Source organism: Saccopteryx leptura, chromosome 4 (genome assembly GCF_036850995.1).
Source record: "Saccopteryx leptura isolate mSacLep1 chromosome 4, mSacLep1_pri_phased_curated, whole genome shotgun sequence".
In the NCBI taxonomy this organism is placed as follows: domain Eukaryota; kingdom Metazoa; phylum Chordata; class Mammalia; order Chiroptera; family Emballonuridae; genus Saccopteryx; species Saccopteryx leptura.
In genome coordinates this window covers 48,039,319-48,059,617 of record NC_089506.1, presented here as the reverse complement: position 1 = coordinate 48,059,617, position 20,299 = coordinate 48,039,319, and the positions used below count along the sequence as shown (strand labels likewise).

The following is a 20,299-nucleotide window of genomic DNA, read 5'->3' as shown; positions in this document are numbered from 1 at the left end:
TTCAGTGATGCAGATCCACTTTATTCAGGAAGTAAACTAGCTTATATACATAGGTTCAGCCAATAGGATGTTACACTAGGGCAAATGACCAAAAAAGGTCAAGAGGCTGCCTGGCTAGTGCTGAGTCATTTCCGTATAGCAAGTGAGCTCCCTCCAGGGTGTGCCGGGGAGGGTTTATCCTTGCTGGAGTGTTCTCACAGCATAGCATCAGCCACAGCTGCCAGGTAAATGCTCTGTGCTCTACCTACAATCCACTGCCAGCAATGTGAGGGAGCCATCTCGAACACTCTAGTATAGTTGAGTACCTAGCTGTTTGCATTCCCAGCTGCCTGTAATAATGTGGGAATATAAAATATATCTCATGAACTTCTAGATTTGGCTAAGGAGATGTCACTGAGCTCCTAGATGTCTTCAGTCCCAGTTCACCTCATGTGGGACAAAAGAAACACCCAGGTGAGTGCAGACTTAGGGTGGACCGCTAGAGAGCAATCCACACTTGAAGCAGCTGCCCCACCACTGGGTTTATCCTTCATCTTATCCCAACATCACCCTCTTCTGCTCACTCCTCAGTCGGTCTCTCCCCATCCCTAGTTTTCCCTGCCACCATCAACACTTTTCTTTCTTTCAAGGGGAAAACTAGCCCAGTTCCTCCTCTGGTATCATTTATATCTCTCCCCTTCCTGAAAATATTATGCCTGCTGAGCCAGGTTCTCAGTGGGCAGGAACTTACCAAATAAAGTCAGTTCTCTCTCAAAGGAGGACTGTGGCAAGTGAAATTTTCCCCACTGATGAACCATGCAGAAGCTACGCTCATCACTTGGCTTGCATTCACAGCTAAAACAACTTCTCATCCTTCTTTTCTGGCCTCTTCCCTTCTTTTTCCTCCTCTTTTTTTCCTGCCTCCTGTTCTCCTCCCCCTCATTCCTTCATTCACCAATAGGAGATTAAAAAACAACAGCAGCAAGCAAACTGTCAGTGATGAGACACCCTGTTGCTCTTTCAGACCAATCACTGTTTCAATTTTGAAAAACAAATTATTTCACTGCAGAACTGTGCACCCAGATTCCATAAATAAGTGTTAAATGATGGTGGAAGTTAATTAATCAACACATTTGTTAGGCACTTGTTTTCTAGAAGGCACTGAGCTAGCCAATGGGGAAAGAATAAAAGATAATTGACAGATAAAAGGGGATCAGGGAAAAGCAGAGAGGAACCCTTCTCAAGACTTTTACTATATTTTGGTGGCCAGACTTGTAGCATGTGACCATTTCTAGTTGCAAAGGAGGTTGGGATTTGAGTATTGTGTTTGTCAACTGTTACGGTAAAAGGATTTAATGTTGAAAATTAGCAAGTGAGTACTGTCCTCTCCTTTGACATTTCATTTCAAGAACCTCAACAGAAACCTCTTTGATCCCTGGTGGGGGGGGGGGGGGCTCAGTCTGAGTTTAAGTGGCTTCTTCAGCACTCTTGCCCATGAATGGAAGTCAATATCTGACCGCCTGCTTGGCTAGCCTGATCTGAGGTGTGGCCTCTGGCTGACTCTGCTCACTTCCCAAATTGCACCTTTATCTTGTCTTTTCATCCCTACTGCTGGTTCCTGTTCATAGAATCTGCTGCTGTGTTTGGTTTCCATTCCTGGTTTTATTCCTGCCTCCTCTAGCTGTGCTACTCACCAGGAGACTGGCAGGGACTGCCCAAAACTCAGTGAAATCTTGCTACTTTTGAAGAGGCCTAGGTCTTGCTTGTCCAATCACCTGGACTTCCAAAGGTAGGTGCTTTGTGCAGTAGGACCTTGTCCATTTGGCTGATGCACCATTGTTGGCTGGGCCTGCTTCTCTCTCTCTCTCTTTCTCTCTCTCTCTCTCTCTCTCTCTCTCTCTGTGTGTGTGTGTGTGTGTATTGGTTAGGGATGGCTCGTTGCAGCTTTTGAGCCAGGCAAAGAAAGATGGTCAGGATTTGGGCAATGGGAGATAAGGTCTTTCCTAGTGACCTGAGTAAGACCACAGGTAGGAATAAAGGTGTGGAGGCACTGTCACTACTCTACCCAAATCCTCTAGGTCCCTTTACTTTTTCTCTTCCACCCCTTTCCACCCCCAACCACCTATCCCCTACACAAACTTTGGTGTGTTTTGCTTCCAACAGCTCTGCACCTTACTCTTGGCGGACTACCCTTGGGCTACTGGAACAAGCTCTGCCTCATCACACAGAGACCCAGAAGCACCTGGGGTGTATTTCATCTTCTCTTCCCCCTCTTCACACCCCTGCCCCAGCCCTTAGCCAACAACTTGCTAGGGTGGGATTAGGAAAGTCCTGCAAACTTTGTCTTGGGCTTAATTTCAAATTCAGACGTCCTTGCTAGATCCAGCCCACACTCCCTCTGCTCCCTTCCATAGGTCTGTGCTGAAAAGCACATCCATTCTTGGCTTTTTCCTCCCTTGACCAGCTCCCTCATTGAGTCACCTGCTTATGAATCCTCACCTCGGGGACCTTGGGGAGCCTCATCTAAGATAGTAAGAATGTGTGTGGGGAACAGAAATAGCTCACTTTAACTGCAGAAGAAAAGAAAGACAGGACAAAGTTATAAAGGACTTTAAATGGCAAGCAAAACATCCTGATTTATTCTAGGGAATAGAATGCCACTAGTATTTTGAACTGTGAATCAGCCTATGAGTGAAGGGGATTAAAAAATGAATTACAATGGAGGAAATCTGGAGGCAAGAAACCAGTGAGAAGGCTGTTTTAATAATCCTAAGTGACCAACGGCTTAAAATAGGTTTGTAGGACGTGGCAGCAGGAGGTGAGGGATGGGGACACATGTGAGAGGAATTTTGGATGCTGTATTGGCACGATGTGGAAATGAGAGAGAAGGACACATCAAAGCTGATGCCCAGTCCTGAGTCTTGGTGTGTGGGGAGGTGGGGAGATGTACAGCAATCCGAAACACAGGAAGAAGGGCTGGTTTAGCAGCAAATAATGAATTCAGTCTCTGTATAGTCTGCCACACAGAAATCACATTTTAACCTGGAATTAATATTTCTTTCCCTGGCACATTTTATGATTTATCTTTCAGGAGCAGACAGTCCTTTCCAAGTCATCATCTTGCTTAATTCTCAACTCATTATGGCTTAATTGGTATTTGATCATTTTTAGCCTCAGCTTTTTAACATCAAGGGAGAGTTTACAGGGAGAATAAAAGATCTCATTGTGATGACAGCTACTGTCACAAATCTTTGTTGTCAGTGGTGGGATTCAGCCAGTTTGCACTGGTTCAGCAGAACCACTACCTAATTTTTTGTTGAGTTCAGAGAACTGGTTGTTAAAATGCCGCTTGTAATCAGGGTTCTCTCTAAGGAGGGCGCCTGGGCAGCCACCCAATGTGGAAATCACAAATTTACATTTCCTACTCTTTTTTAACATTCTTCTGCACAACAGCGTATTCTAAGCTCCTGTAGTGATGTTAATTCGTCTATAGGTGAAAAAAATTTCAAGTGAGGACATCAATCAAGAAGTGATATGGGCCCTGGCCGGTTGGCTCAGTGGTAGAGCATTGGCCTGGCGTGCAGGAGTCCCGGGTTTGATTCCCGGCCAGGGCACACAGGAGAAGTGCCCATCTGCTTCTCCACCCCCCCCCCCTTCCTCTCTGTCTCTCTCTTCCCCTCCCACAGCCGAGGCTCCATTGGAGTAAAATGATGGCCCGGGCGCTGGGGATGGCTCCTTGGCCTCTGCCCCAGGCGCTAGAGTGGCTCTGGTCACGACAGAGTGATGCCCCGGATGGGCAGAGCATCGCTCCCTGGTGGGTGTGCTGGGTGGATCCCGGTCGGGCGCATGCGGGAGTCTGTCTGACTGCTTCCCCGTTTCCAGCTTCAGAAAAAAAAAAAAAGAAAAAGAAAAAAAAAAAAAAGAAGTAATATGGAAATATCTTAAATAACTGTCTTATTTTTTTTTTTGTCCGGAATTATTAATATTTTTTCATTAATATTTTAAAACTCTTACTTATAATATAATCTAGTTTTGTATACCTCTTATTGTTCTTATTTAAATATTAAATGTATTAAATAATAAGCTATATTTTGGCATATCTTTTTTAATACTTAAAACAGTCATTAGGGCAGATAACCAGTTGTTAAATTATTTTAATCGCACCACTATTTGTGTTGTGTTTCACTGGTCCTTGGATGGCAGGCATTGCATTTAGATAACATCTAATGCCAACAGAGTGGGGAGCTGTGAGAATGGAGCTGTTTAGTGGTTACATTTAAGAGCAGGGCTGAGTTTATTCTACATTTTAAAAATTAAGGATGTCTTTCTTCATGATCCTATGATATACTAATTATATTCTGCAGAAGCAGAATAGTTGAACTTTCAGGCTCAAAAATTTTGAACAATAAAGACACAATATAACCAGTGCATCACTGAAACCATTTTTCTTATAGACACAATTTATTGTCAGTGTTCTCTGAAATTGTATTTTGCTTAAGACTGAGCCCTTGTCCTGAGAATTGGGAAATACTCCAAGGTACTCACTTTTAATTTAAACACCAGTTAAATGTATCATCCCAGAGTAGAGACATTGTCATTGTCAGTACATTCGGGGTTTATTGCTTGGCAAACTTCCATGCTCTCTGTGTTAGGTGAGGCTCTCTGTGGGGATCCCAAGTAAAAATTTTGTATTTAGAAAACAAGGACTGAACCACTGAAGGATGGATACTTATTTAATTTAATTGTTCATGAGTTGATTTAGAGCCATTTCTGAACACCTACTATGTGCTAGGCATAATGCTACACACTGAACACTGGAGATACACAGATGAATAATGAGGCACGAGCCCTGTTGTGGAAAGACTTACAGACATCAGAAATGTATAATTACAGACATCAGAAATGTATAAGACTTACAGACAGTATGGCGTGGTGCACAGAGTCCTCACCAGGCTGCAGAGAGGAGGGGATGCCAGTGGAGGTAGAGGCTTCCCTTACTCCACTATAAAGCTCTCCCACTTCTCTGCCTGCCTGTGAGTCTCACTGAGTGCAAGTGATAGTGGTTGCCTCCCTGCCACAGCAAGCTCGGAATAAGTAGCCTTTCCCCGATCTCCCTTGGGTGGTCTTTGCTTATTTACAGGTAGAGAAAGGCAGAAGAAAGTAAGTGCTAAAAATACCTACACATTTCACATTGTGTGGAAATAAAGGAAAGAGAATTCATTTTTGTTGGAGAAGATTAGGAATTGCGGTGACTAGATGAAAAAAACCCACCCCTAAATAATTTCTCTTTTAAATTCTTGTACACTAATGTTAAAATGACCTATAGATTTTTCACGATGGGAGAGATCCCGTTTGACCTCCAAAGGGAAGAGCAGTCCTGGTGGCCACAGTTTAGATCTCTCCCTTCTAGCTCAGTAAAACTCAAATCACTGAAGCTGGCAGGGGCTCACCTAGATTCCAGGCATTCTCGGTTGGATGGGAGCATAAATCAAAACACTCATATTTGAGGGCAAAGGCTGTATTTTCACTGATTTGCTAACTAGCATTTTGAGATATTTATGACTTTTCAGCTCAATCTTCTCCTTTTATTCCCTTTATTCAAACAGATAATAGATGCTGATGTTCCTTGTTCAGAGAAGGCTTGTGGCTGACTGACTTGTTTCCAAAACCTAAACCCATTGAGAAGATAAGGCTGTAGATCCCCGAGAGGAACCTTCAATAGGAGGGTCTTTCTTGGAGAGCTGGTGCTGTGGAGGAGGAGGAGGAAGGGTGTGATGAAGATTTCCCCTGTGCCTTTTGAACCCCTCCCCACCATAGATTAGAAAGGGTTAAGGTTTGGGGAAAGGGGGATTTGGGAGTCTTGGAGGAGGGGGTCTTGATTAACTGCTTCCAATAAACACCTGGAGACAGACCCTGAAGGACCCAAGGGAGGAGTGGTTGTGACTACACGGCTCATTTAGGCAGATGGGATCCCATGTGTGGATGGCAACAGTAGAGACTAATTGCAGAACCGTGACAAACCTCCATAACCTTGTGATAGCTCCAGGGTGATAGATATATGAATTTACCAGAACTCCAACTGCCCTTTTGTTGTCCCACCTGGCTGCCTGACCTCACCCTTACTTACTGGATAATCGCCCCTGAGGCAGAAGAGTTCCAGGAAGCTGATGAACCGCCCAAGGAGGAGCATTCCAGAAAGCTGAAATCCTAAAACCCTAAAAGGGAACATACCAGAACTTTTGACTCAGTACCCCCTCAGACTCTCCCAAGCCCTATAAAATTCACCTCATAGTCTGTAACTGGTGCTCTTCTCCCCAGGAGAAGTACCCGGCAGGGTTCCTTTCTTCCTTTCAATAAAGCCTGCTACTCTGGTGTTGGGCAGATAAAATGTATTATGCTCACTTTGTTAAAAACGGCGCTACCCACGTGAGGCCGTTGCCCAGGTGATATTAATGTGTGTTGAGAATCCTTGTAGCCTGGGGCTTGGTTTTGGGATTAAGCCTTTCCTACCCTTTTTGATGTAGGGTGGTACAATCCAATCATGCCTCAGAGAAGTGACTTTGTATTAGAGACTTCCCTATTTTGTATATTGGATTAAGGGTTTTGAATCTACACTATAAAATAGGGGTAGAACGGGAGCTGGCGCTCTTGGTTCCTGAGATTATCATTAGAAGAGAGAGCAGAGGAGAGCAGAGAAAGGCCACATAGAGGAGGCCAGGAGAAGCAGCCAAGATGGCGGAGTGCTGAGTGAGATGCCAGTTTGTGTAGAGTTTGTATCTGGGATAAGGAAGGAGATGGGGAACTGAGGAGAATAAGGCTGGTGAGCTAGAAACCTTTGATTCTGGGAAACTTGGATAAATCAGCAGCTTTGTGAGCACTGAATGTGATTGGGTTTTGGAGCCCAGTGTGTATTTTTACTTGCCCGCCGGGTGCAAGCTAGAATTGAAGACTATGGCCCACCAGTTTTTGGCTCCGTTGTTTCTTTACCGACTGTCCAAATCCAATGCGAACCTGCATAGGCCGGGCTGCTGTGATAGTGGCCTTGGCCTTGCCTGCTGGCTTTACATTTGGTCTTTTTGGAATCCCATGGATTCCAACACAGGGAACTGTCTAGAAACTGAAAGTGATTGAGATTTTCTACCAGCCTTGCATTATTAGTTTTGGAATCAGAAATCAGATTGATGTATAGAAAGAAAGAGGGTATTTCTTGCCCCTTAGTTTGTGGACTGTGATTCACAGACACTTACATAAAGTTAACAGGGCAGGGCAGAGCATGGTGGAACCAGTTCACTAGACAGAGATATTTTTGGAGGGTCGTCAGTTCCTGCAGTGCCATGAGGTTGTAGCACAACACCAGCCTTTGGGCAAACACACCTGTGGAAGGAGCTAACAGACATTAGGTCCAAGAATCAGCTCCTTGGTTAGGTGTTCATGTCATGAGGGGAACTGAGTTCCTGGCAGGGCAATGGGTCAGTTTAAGGAATCAAGGTTGGAAGTGAATACCATGGCTTAGTCTAGCAGAGAAAGGCATTGTTGGGTATAGAAGGCTTGCCCTAGACACAAGAAATACTTGATTTGCTTGGCAGCAAAGGAAACTTGGCTGGTGGCAGTAGACAGAATGAACACCCAAAGATTTCAACACCTTCAGTCCTGGAGCCCGTGAACATACTACATTACATGGCAAGAAGGCCTTTGCTATGTGATTAAGATTTGTAGTTGGTAATAGTTGACCTGAAGATAGGGAGATTATTCTGGATCATGGGGATAGGGAGTGAAGAAACCACTGTGGTCACATGAGTCCTTAAAGCAGAAAACTATCTGGCTGGAGTATAAATTAAAGGGCACAAGGAGAAGTCCATATATGATTCTAGGGCATATCAAGATCTGCCTTCCCTGAAAAATGTCACCTCTGATGAACTTCAGCCTATCCTGAAAATTCTACTTTTAAGATGTATATATGGACATATGTATGTATATATATATGTATGTATGTATATACACTAGTTACTTCCAAGGGTCAAAATCCAAAAGCCAAAAACCTATAAGAGAAGCTTTTTATAAATAAAAAAATTTGCATGGAGGAAAAAAACTTAAAACTCAAAGTAAATGAACTCTAAGCTTTCTGGCAGAGGGAAGGCAGTGCCAGTGGAGGGTAGAATATACTACAGTGTGGTAGCTGGGCAGGCAGAGAGAGTTTGAAAAGGAACCACCTAATCTCCTGGAAAGTGTAAGAAATATCACATTACTATACTGCTCACAAAAAGTTGTTCGATTATGCAAAGGAGATGCAAAACCGACTTTTATTTTATTGGTGAAAATGCACTATACAAAAGGCTTGATCGTACTGAAGTATCTGCATGTTCTCTGACCCCCTAACTTCTATTTTATTGATTTTAGAGATAAGAAGGGAGATAGCAGGAGAGTGACAGGAATACCTGTTCCCATACGTGCCCTGACTGGGGATAGAACCTGCTACCTCTGCATTTCAGGATGATGTTCTAACCAACTGAGCTATCTGGCCAGGGTGAAATGTCACATTATTGTTTTTCTCATTATTTTGATGTCCTCTTTAACTCATGAGCTATTCAGGTGTATGTTTTTGTTTTTTAAGTTTATTTTAAGTTATAATTGAGATACAATGTTATATTAATTTCAAGTACACAACATAGTGATTCAACATTTATATACCTTATATCAGGTGTATGTTTTTAAATTTTCAGGCAGGCCCTGGCTGGTTAGATCAGTGTATAGAGCATTGGCCTGGTATGCAGACATCCTAGGTTTGATCCCCAATCAGAGCATACATGAGAAGCGACCATCTGCTTCTCTTCCCCTCCCTCTTCCCCTTCTCTCTCTCATCCCCTCTCATAGCCAGTGGATAGATTAGTTTGAGCATCGGCCCCAGGTGCTGAGGATAGCTCGGTTGATTTGAGCATTGGCCCCAGACAGGGGTTGCTGGGTAGATCCTAGTCAAGGTGCATGCAAAAGTTTGTCTCTCTATATCCCCTCTTCTCACCCGGCAAGCCCATTAGGGGGTGATGTTCTGACTATCTGGGGTGTTGCTCTGTTGCTCAGCAACCAAGCTTCTTCTTAGCACCTGAGGCAAAAGCCATGGAGCCATCCTTAGTGCCTGGAGCCAACTTGCTCCAATTAAGTCATGGCTTCAGGAGGAGAAGAGAGAGAGAGAGAGAGAGAGAGAGAGAGAGAAAGAGAGAAAGAGAGAGAGAAAGAAGCAAAAGGGGGAGGGGTGAAGAAACAAATGGTTGCTTCTCCTGTGTGTCCTGATGGGAAATTGAACCCAGGACATCCACATGCTGGGCTGATGCTCTACCCCTGAGCCAACTGACCAAGGCTAAAATATTTTTTTCCAGGCAAAAATATTTTGGGGTTAAAATTATATTGTAGGCCTTGAATGGGGACAGTATGATATTGATTTTTTTGGAAATGTATAGAGCTTTGTGTAGTTTGTTATAAAGCTAATTTTTTGAAATATGAAGTGGCTATTTAAAAGAATGTATATCTTCTGATTTGAGGGAATATACAAAACAGTTTTTTTTAATATCTAGTTTATTTATTTATTTATTTTAATAATTTTATTTTTTTAATGGGGCAACATCAATAAATCAGGATACATATATTCAAAGATAACATGTCCAGGTTATCTTGTCATTCAATTATGTTGCATACCCATCACCCAAAGTCAGATTGTCCTCTGTCACCTTCTATCTAGCAAAACAGTTTTTTAAATCTTGTTAATTGGGTATTAAAACTTTATGTATTCTTGATTGCTTAGTTTTAAAATTTTTGGTCTGCTTGAAGAATATACTTCAAAAGAGGTTTATTAAGACTGTTATCTACAAAGTTTTTGCTCTAAAGAACATTTAAAATATTGCCTCTTCCATTACATATTTTAAAGTTGGTATTTAAAATTATTCACCATAAGTTTAAATATTTACAAAGAATGTAATTTATTTTTTTAGAATTATTTATTTATTTTTAAAATTGTCTATTATTAATTTTAATTTATTGTGTTAACATGGATATTAAGTGTTCCACTTAATATAATTCCCTCATCCCTAGCCCAGTGTCTCCCATTACACCTCCTTTGCCCCTTTCCCCCTAACTCCCTCCACCCTCTCTCTGGGATTTGCCATCCTATTGTCTGTATCTCTGTGTTATGTATATATAGTTTCACTAATCCCTTCACCTTCTCTGATCCCACCCCCTCAACCTCCTTCCCATTAACAGCTGTCTCTTTACTCCCTATGACCCTGCCTTTGCCTCTATTCCATTCCTCAGTTCACTTTGTTCATTAGATTCCACATATAAGTGAGATCATATGAAATTTTTTTCTCTGCCTGGCTTGTTTCACTTAGCATAAAAATCTCCAGGTCCATCCATGCCATTGCAAAAGGTAAAATTTCCATTTTTCATGGCAGCATAGTATTCCATAGTATATATGTACCACAGCTTTTTAATCCACTCGTCCACTGATGGACGCGTGGGCTGTTTCCAGTTCTTGGCTATTGTAAACAAGGTGACAATAAACATGGGGGTGCATATCCTCTTTTGAATCAGTGGTTTGGTATTCTTAGGACATATTCCTAAAAGTGGAATAGCTGAGTCCAAAGGCAGTTCCATTTTTAATTTTTTGAGAAAACGCCATACCATTTTTCACAGTAGCTGCACCAGTCTGCATTCCTACCAGCAGTGCAGGAGGGTTCCCATTTCTCCACACCCTCACCAGCACTTGCGGTGTGTTGATTTGTTAAAGAGCACCATTCTGACAAGTGTGAGGTGGTATCTCATTGTGCTTTTAATTTGCATTTCTCTGATGATTAGTGACGTTGAACATTTTTCATCTGCCTATTGGCCATCTGTATGTGCTCTTTAGAGAAATGTTTAGTTCCTCTGTCCATTTTTTTTTTTTTTTGTATTTCTCTGAAGTTGGAAATGGGAAGGCAGTCAGACAGACTCTCGCGTGCGCCCGACTGGGATCCACCCGGCACGCCCACCAGGGGTGATGCTCTGCCCATCTTGGGGCATCCCTCTGCCGCAATCAGAGCCATTCTAGCGCCTGAGGCAGAGACCACAGAGCCATCCTCAAACGCTGCTCCAATGGAACCTTGGCTGCGGGAGGGGAAGAGAGAGACAGAGAGGAAGGAGAGGGGGAGGGATGGAGAAGCAGATGGGCGCTTCTCCTGTGTGCCCTGGCCGGGAATCAAGCTGGGACTCCCACACGCCAGGCCGACACTCTACCACTGAGCCAACTGGCCAAGGCCCTCTGTCCATTTTTTAATTGGACTGTTTACCTTCCTGGTGTTGACTTTTAGAAGTTCTTTATAAATTTTGGTTATTAACCCCTTATCAGATGTATTGGTGAATATATTCTCCCATTGTGTAGGTTGTCTTTTTATTTTGTTAATGGAGTCTTTTGCTGTGCAAAACATTTTTAGTTTGATATAGTCCCATTTGTTCATCCTGTCCTTTATTTCACCTGCCCTTGGAGATAAATCGGCAAAAATATTGCTATGCGAGGTATCGGAGATTTTACTGCCTATGCTTTCTTCCAAGATGTTTGTGGTTTTGCGACTTAACATTTAAGTTTTTTTAACCATTTTGAGCTTCTTTTTGTGTGAATGTTGTAAGTTGGTGATCTAGTTTCTTTTTTTTGCATGAACCTGTCCAATTTTCCCAACACCATTTATTAAAGAGACTGTCTTTACTCCATTGTATACTCTTGCCTCCTTTATAAAATATCAATTGACCATAAAGGCGTGAGTTTATTTCTGGGTTCTCTGTTCTCCATTGATCTGTATGCCTGTTCTTGTGCCAGTACCAAGCTGTTTTGATTACAATGACCTTGTAGTATAATTTGATATCAGGAACTGTGATACCTCCCACTTTATTCTTCATTATCATGGTTGCTGAGGCTATTCGGGTTCTTTTCTGATTTCATATAAATTTTTGGAATATTTGTTCTATATCTTTGAAGGATGCCATTGGTATTTTAAGAGGAATTACATTGAGTTTATAGATTATTTTGGGTAGTATAGACATTTTAATGATGTTTACTCTTCCTATCCATATATAATATATGCTTCCACTTGTGAATGTAATTTCTGATTAAGAATAAATATAAGTGCTCCTCACTATCAAAATCCAAGTTTTGGGAGTGAGCAGGAAGAATTTAGAGAAGGAAGGATTTATCCAAAATCTAAATCCTTTTGGCTCCTGAGTTCAAATTATGTGAGTTTGGATAAGAGATGCCTATATTGACATTGCTAATAACCCTGTTACTAAATTCTGACATACATAAAAGTGAACAAAGCATAATGAACAAAATCATTCCCTGTTCCATCCCAGGAACTGCTGTCCTGGCTTCTCACACATTGGCTAGTTAGCTTCTAAACTTATAAGTAGAATCACGTAGCCTGGCTTCTTTTGCTCAGTATCAGTTTGTGAGATTCAATTTATCAACATTTTAAAGTAAACTCGTTAGTCACACTTTTATTTAATTTTTTTTTGTTAGTAACACTTTTAAATTCATCAGATGGAACCTAAATATCATAATGATTTGATATACATATAACCCTTTACAAATACATACACAACATACCTTTCTTAAACATTGAGAAAATTTATATTTCCTCTTTTTCTTTAACTTGGATTTCCATTCCACTTTCCTACTGAATTTTATTCTTACACGATTTTATGCTTGAAAATATTTATTGCTCATGCTGTTATACTTTTTTTTGTAGAAAAATTATGTCTGTAAGGCTCTCAGCAATAACTTTATTCTATATTTAGTTATAATTTAAAGTTAGAACATAATTGATCAAAATAATAGTGTATTACAAATTTTGTTAAACATAAAACTGCATTCTACTGGAGCTGTTTATGGTAGTTGTGATAAGCAGAATAATGGCTACCCAAAGGTGTCCACATCTTAATCTCCAGATCCTGTAAATGTTAGGTCAGGGGTCCCCAAACTTTTTACACAGGGGGCCAGTTCACTGTCCCTCAGACCATTGGAGGGCCGGACTATAAAAAACAAACAAACTATGAACAAATCCCTATGCACACTGCACATATCTTATTTTAAAGTAAAAAAAACAAAATGGGAACAAATACAATATTTAAAATAAAGAACAAGTAAATTTAAATCAACAAACTGACCAGTATTTCAATGGGAACTATGGGCCTGCTTTTGGCTAATGAGATGGTCAATGTGCTCCTTTCACTGACCACCAATGAAAGAGGTGCCCCTTCCGGAAGTGCGGCGGGGGCTGGATAAATGGCCTCAGGGGGCTGCATGTGGCCCGCGGGCCGTAGTTTGGGGACCCCTGTGTTAGGTTATAGGCAGTGGTGGGATTCAGCCAATTCATATGGGTTTGGCAGAAACGATACCTAATTTTTTGTTGAGTTCAGTGAACTGGTTGTTAAAGCAGCACTTGTAATCAGGGTCCTTTTTGAGGTGGGCACCTGGGCAGCTGCCCAATGTGGAAATCACAAATTTACATTTTTACTCTTTTTTAACATTCATCTGTGTAACAGCGTATTCTAAGCGCCTGTAGTAATGTTCATTCTGTCCACAGGTGAAAAACATTGCAAGTGAGGATGCCAATCAAGAAGCAATATGAAAATATCTTAAATAACAGTTTTATTATTTTTTTGTCAGGTATTTTTTAATATTTTCCATTAATATTTAAAAATTTATAACATAATCTAGTTTTGTGTACCAACTTTGTTGTTCTTATTTAAGTATTAAATGTATGAAATAATAAACTACCTTTTGGTCTATCATTTTTTATACTTATAATGGTCATTAGGGCAGAAGACTGGTTGTTAAATTATTTGAATCCCATCTCTGGCTATAAGTTACTGTCTTTGCACATGTTCTAGTTTTTTAGTTTAGGGGATTTTGTATGTGTGTGTGTTTCCCATTCTGTTTACATCCCCCCCCATCCTTTTAAAAGCACCCATTTCTTCCTTTCCATCCTCAGGATGTAATCTGCAGAAGAGTGATTGGGTTTCAGAGAAGTCTACTTCTAAGGAAAAGAAACATCAAAGTTTTCTTGGAATGTGCAAGAAAGAATGCAGTGACTATAACCCATAGCTTTCATTTTTATTTGTTCCAGTTACTATTGCCTTATAATAAACCACAAAACTCAGTGGTATAAACTAACTATTCTATCATGTGCACAGAGACTGTGGATCAGGAATTTGGACAGGGAAAAACAGGTATGGCTTATCTTTGCTCTATGATGCCTAGATCTGCAGCAGGGAAAAATGGAAGACTAAAAGACAGAATCATCTGGAAAAACCCTCAGTTCCATGTTTGGTGTTTAGTGTTGGCCATTAGCTAGGATCTCAGCTAGGTTATTAGCTCAAACCCTTATGTGTGTCCTTTGCATATTTTCCACATGGGCTTCCTCACAGTATGGTGGCTGTGTTCTAAGCACTAACTTCCCGAGACAGCAGGCCATGAATGTGTGGCATTAAGATCTAGCCTTGGAAGACACAAAGAGTCACTTCCAGTTACTAGACTGGTGAAGGCAGTCAAAGATCTACTCAGGTTCAACAGGAGAGGCAGAGACTCTTCCATCATGGGAAGAATGCTCAAAGTAATAAAGAACACATGGGATGGGACACACCATGGAGGAGCTGTTTGGCAAACACAATCTGGCAGAGACCTCCCTTTGGCCACAATAAAGCATCTTCCTTCTACATGTGAAATACTTTCCATTCCCAGGAGCCCCTATGTTAGCTCTTCCACAGAACTGTCAAGGGGTGGCTTGAGTAGGGGAGCTTTTGCCTAATACAGGGGGTTCTTGGGTTACAACACAGTTCTGTTCCTATGACAGTGACATAACACAAATTTTGGTGTAAGTTGATACACTCCCTAGCTTAAATCACTTACCTATCCTAACACAGTTGGAAAATCATAATCTAGAACATAAAATCATAACTAAGCCGCAGAGAAAGAATACTGTGTATTCTGCTGCACGCAATCAAACTAGTTTGCCCACATAGTCCATAAGTATAATGCTAATGGCATAAGCTGAAACACTCATATCTCAATTTCTTTAAGTTTTTGTGGGAGTGAGCATCATAAACTTGAAACATCGTATGTCAAGACTGTCAGTAACCGGAGGGCCCCCTGTACACAAATCATCATCTTCCTCCTGAAACCCATCCAAAATAAACACGCCATCTAAATAAAAACAGTGAGCATCTCCTCAGAGCATCTTTAGGACATTAGAAAAAAAACAAAGCATCTATATCTATCAACAGCTCCATAAAGGCCCCCAATAAACATACAATCTGATTAAAACCAGTGTGTTTGTATGCTTGAAAATGCATCAGAGTCTGTTCCTAGCTTGCTGGTTCAGCTATATTGTTCCTCTTGGGGAAACATTCTGGAGCTACTTGTGTACAGCAGTGAAAACAAATCCAACTTAATATATCAAGTTATGTTGTCACACATTATACACTGGAAGCAAAAAAACTAAGTTAGATATCTGTGGGTGGTGAGATTATTGGGTTTCTTTGTTTGTTTGTTGTTTTTCAAATATCCTGACCATTTTTTTTCAATTTTCCACAGAAAACACTCTAGAAAGCCTCCTTGGACACCTTCTGTGTCAGACACCATACATAGATTACATGAGGGTTGCTTGAATACATTATTTTGTGTGTGTGAATGATTTTAGTTGTTATATCCCCTTCCTTTCCCCATTTTCTTCCTCCCCTTCTCTGCTCCCTTCCCGACTCTGGGGACTGACCCTTATACCATTGGTCCTCCTGCCATCTGGCTTCTGGATGGGTTTGGCCAATGGGAGGATCTGGCAGGAGACCAATGGCTGAAGGAGTGAGTGGTGGGGTATTCTTTTTCTGTTCTATTAGGCATTACTGAACTTGACACTTAAAAATGTTTAAAATGGTAAATTTTTTTTGTTATACGTGTTTTACCATAATTAAAACAAATTTTTTAATGTGTTACATTTCAAAAACGTAAAGGGGTAGAGTGCTTTGTGGTTACATCATGTTTAGAAAAGCTGAGTATTATAGTTCGGTTGTTTCTGTTTTGAGATTTCAAAGTATACAAGTTCCCCAAGAAGTCTATAGTCAAGATAACCCTTAATTTCATCTGTATGAAACCATTTCCCAAAATAAACTGACCATGAAGAACATAGTTTTGAACAAAGGTGAAGAAGACAATCTCTTGAATCTGTTGAAGTTTAAAGTCCTATTATTCTTTGCTGAGTCTGAAAAGATTCAAGCCCAGACATGATTACTTCTGATACTTATTTGCTGCCTCTTCCTGAACTCGGGAATTCAATTCTCTTTGCCACACAAGTGTCTGGACAGTGACAGATGGCAAGAATCTTCTTCAGTGACTAGAATCTGTGCCAAAAGCTTTGGGAGCCCAAAGTGAGCTGTGTTTATCTGCTTGGGCTCTCTGAATATCAGATAGAAGAAGGCTCCTCAAAATATTTGAGGGTTGCTTGAATACATTATTTTTTGTGTGTGAATGATTTCAGTTGTTATTTTTGTTAATATTAATGTGGATCAAAACCAAGGAACATATATACTCCTAAGAACCATTCACATTCCCTATGAAATTTTGTTGTACTGTCTGCTAGGCAGAGACACTTTTACAAAGAACTATTTTTTCTTTGTAGATATGTTTACTATGCTAGGAATCTGATTTGTGATAATCTGGTATAGACTTAGTTCAGTGTAATTGTATGTAAACACAGTCTTTCTAGGTATTCTCCTAAAGGTAATTATTTGGTAATCAGGAAGTATTATATATTTTATTTTAAAACAAAACTTCAAGGAGCTCAATATGAACAAAATTCTAGAGATATTATTCTATTTCATTCAAAAGAGGATACTTGAACCAAAATAAATATTTATACTACCCGATTCCTTGCATTGAATTTGCCTGGTAGGCAATGAGGAAAATTGTTTGACTATCATAAAGATACCTGGCCTTCTTTTTCTTTACCTGTCTCCCCTCACACAATCTAAAAAGTGAAGGTCACTCACTGGCTTTTCCAACCTCCTTGAACTGATCATGTTCTATGTACTTGAGAAAACAGGAAAGCACTCAAGGAGGTATTTCTCATAGCCTGGTTATTACTGCTTCCCTCCTTCCACATTGTACTGTGAGGATAGGTGTTTGGAGCTGTAGTAGCTGTGTTGTCAGTTATAAGGAAAAGGCCAGACCCTCACAGAGTGGTTGACCCAGTGCCATGGATAGATCAGCACCAGAACCATCTGCATCTAGGCATCTTACTATGTGTGACATGATAACTATAGTGCAATAAATTCAATTCAACAATGTTTACTGAGCATCAATAATGTTTTCAGCACTGTTCCAGGTACTTTAAAGACATAAAAAAAGACCCTTGCCATTGCAGAGCTAGATTTTAGCCAACCTCAATCAGATACTATTACTGCATCTCCAAATGCAGGTGTTGGAAGCTAATCTTTTGTATGTTGGGTGCAGTGGTGTGCTGAAACTGGCTCCTACCAGTTTGTAAGACTGACTGTTAAATTTCCCAAAATTTTGAGAACCAGTTGTTAAACACAATCATTATTAAAAATTAAGCTGTGTACATTTATAATTAAATCAATTATATTAAACAAACTCATCACTTTCTACTTCGTTTTTGTCTAAACTATTGTGGTCAGTGACATTTATTATTGTATTTATATGCTAAAAATACTATATAATGGAATGCTACTGTGCATCTTTTTTCCAAGGCCACATTCATTGTCAGATTGAGAGTTTGAAATAGGCCCTGGCCGGTTGGCTCAGCGGTAGAGCATCCGCCTGGCGTGCAGGAGTCCCGGGTTCGATTCCCGGGAGGGTACACAGGAGAAGGGCACATCTACTTCTCCACCCCTCCCCTTCCCCTTCCTCTCTGTCTCTCTCTTCCCCTCCCACAGCCGAGGATCCACTGGAGCAAAGATTGCCCGGGCGGGCGCTGAGGATGGCTCTGTGGCCTCTGCCTCAGGCGCTAGAATGGCTCTGGATGCAACAGAGTAACCCCCCAGAGGGGCAGAGCATCGCCCCCTGGTGGGCGTGCTGGGTGGATCCCGGTTGGGCGCATGCGGGAGTCTGTCTGACTGCCTCCCCGTTTCTAGCTTTGGAAAAATGGAAAAAAAAAACACAAAAAACAAAAAACAAAAAGAGAGTTTGAAATATACCATGGTGGAAATCTTTATGCCATTGAAGTGGACAATTGCTACAAATCAGGGCTTGATTTATAGGTTTAATGACTGTCTGAACTTAAGAGTAGAGAATATTGCCTGACCAGGCAGTGGTGCAGTGGACAGAGCATTGGCCTGGGATGCTGAAGACCCAGGTTCAAAACCTCAAGGTCACTTGCTTGAGCACAGGCTTGTGTGGCTTGAGTGCAGGCTTGCCAGCTTGAACATGGGGTCTCTGGCTTGAGCATGGAATCATAGACATGACTTCATGGTTGCAGGCTTGAGTTCAAAGTTCACTGACTTGAAGCCCAAAGTTGCTGGCTTGAGCCCAAGGTCACTGGTTTGAGCAAGGGGTCACTCACTGTGCTAGAGTTCCCTGGTCAAGGCACATATGAGAAAGCAATCAATGAACAACTAAGGAGCCACAACAAAGTATTGATGCTTCTCATCTCTCTCCCTTTCTGCCTGTCTGTCCTTATCTGTTCTTCTCTCTGTGTCTTTCTATGGCCCTGTCACAAAAAAAGAAAAGAAAACTTCCATGGAGACAGACAATGAAACCTTCTAAATAATATTTAGCTCTTGAAGATGAGCTCAGCCCACTCAGAAGTCTCATTAGAATGAATGCTCCTTATCCACAGAGCTCTGATATTTCATTTCCACCTGTATGGAGAAAGGAATCTTAGTAAGGTGGAAAGAAGAGTTGGTTAGAACCAGGTCTATCTTTTCCTTCTGCCACTTACTATGTAACCTTGGGCAAGCCACTTGATCCCTCTGAGCCCCTATTTCTTCATCTAGGGAAGGAGAGAATATTACCTACTACATGAGAAAAAGTTTTATGACTTATTTAACAAACATTGAGCCGGACTCAAAATTGAGTAAGAAGTGACTCTTGCCAAAAAAAGGAAGTGATTCTTGACCAGTCATTTCCAGTCTAATAGGCATTTGAGGACAGGTTTACTATGATTTAGGCATAAATGATTTCTTTTTTACCTCTGATGGATATTATTGCATTATTTTAGTGAGAGACAGTATGGAGGTCTATAGAGAGAAGAATAGAAGAATGGAGACATATGTCCTTTGAGACAGTGTACATGTGCTTAGATCTGGTCAAATGAAACAATTCAAGATTAAAAGCTGTGGAGAAGGTCCAGCCTAATATGCTTCCTTATCAGAGTGCGCAGCTGGTAGTACTGCCAGCTATCTGTGCTAATCCACCCCCCACCTCCCATCCGCCCTACTCAGCTTATAAAATGCTCAGGCTGGGATACACGGCCAAGCAAGGTTATGTCATACATTGAATTTGTGTGTGCCATGGTGGCCGCAAGCACCCTGTTCCTAAGGGTGTGGCCTGTGGTAAGCCTGTCCATCATGCTGTTAACCAGCTAAAGTTACTTGGAAGCCTTCAGCCCATTGCTGAGGAGTGAGCCAGACACGACTGTGGGGCTCTGAGAGTCCTGAATCCTCGCTGGGTTGTGAAGACTCTACATACATATTCTTCGAGGTTTTCCTTATTGGTTCATTCCATGAGGCTATCAGAAGGAATCCTGACACCCAGAGGGTCACTAAACCAGTTTCCAAGCACAGGGAGATGTGAGGGCTGACACCTGCAGGCTTCAGGAGCTGTGGCCTTGGGAAGGGCCACAAGTCCCACCCTGCTATCAGGGGCTCTCCCTGCAGCTTGGGGTAGGCAGAATACTCTCCAGCTCCACCATCATGGCTAATGTAAGTAATGTTTGTAAAATTCTTACTTAGTAAACAATTTAGCACAGTAAAACCCCCCCCCCCAAAACCCTAGTAGTAACATTCCTCTCTCTTATTCTACTCCTACCTTCAGTCCTTTAAAATAAGGAAAACAAAACAAAACTCTACATGCTCAACATCAATACTCAAAGTAGTTACATCCCAATTTGAAAAAAATGGGCAAAAGATTTAGATACACATTTTTTTATGGGCAGAATTGTCCCCAACCCCCCGCAATTAATATGTTGGTATGCTAAGCCCCAGTATGTCAGAATGTGACAGTATTTAGAACTAGGGTCTTTAAATGAGAGATTAAGGTTAAATGAGATCAATGGGGTGGGCCTTAATGCACTAG

The 20,299-nt window shown here is 41.3% G+C and overlaps 1 pseudogene; it reads left to right on the top strand.

The window, feature by feature from the left end:
* The first annotated feature begins 405 nt into the window (after window positions 1-405).
* On the top strand, window positions 406-19,925 carry LOC136404148 (large ribosomal subunit protein eL15-like; annotated as a pseudogene).
* Window positions 19,926-20,299: the final 374 nt, after the last annotated feature.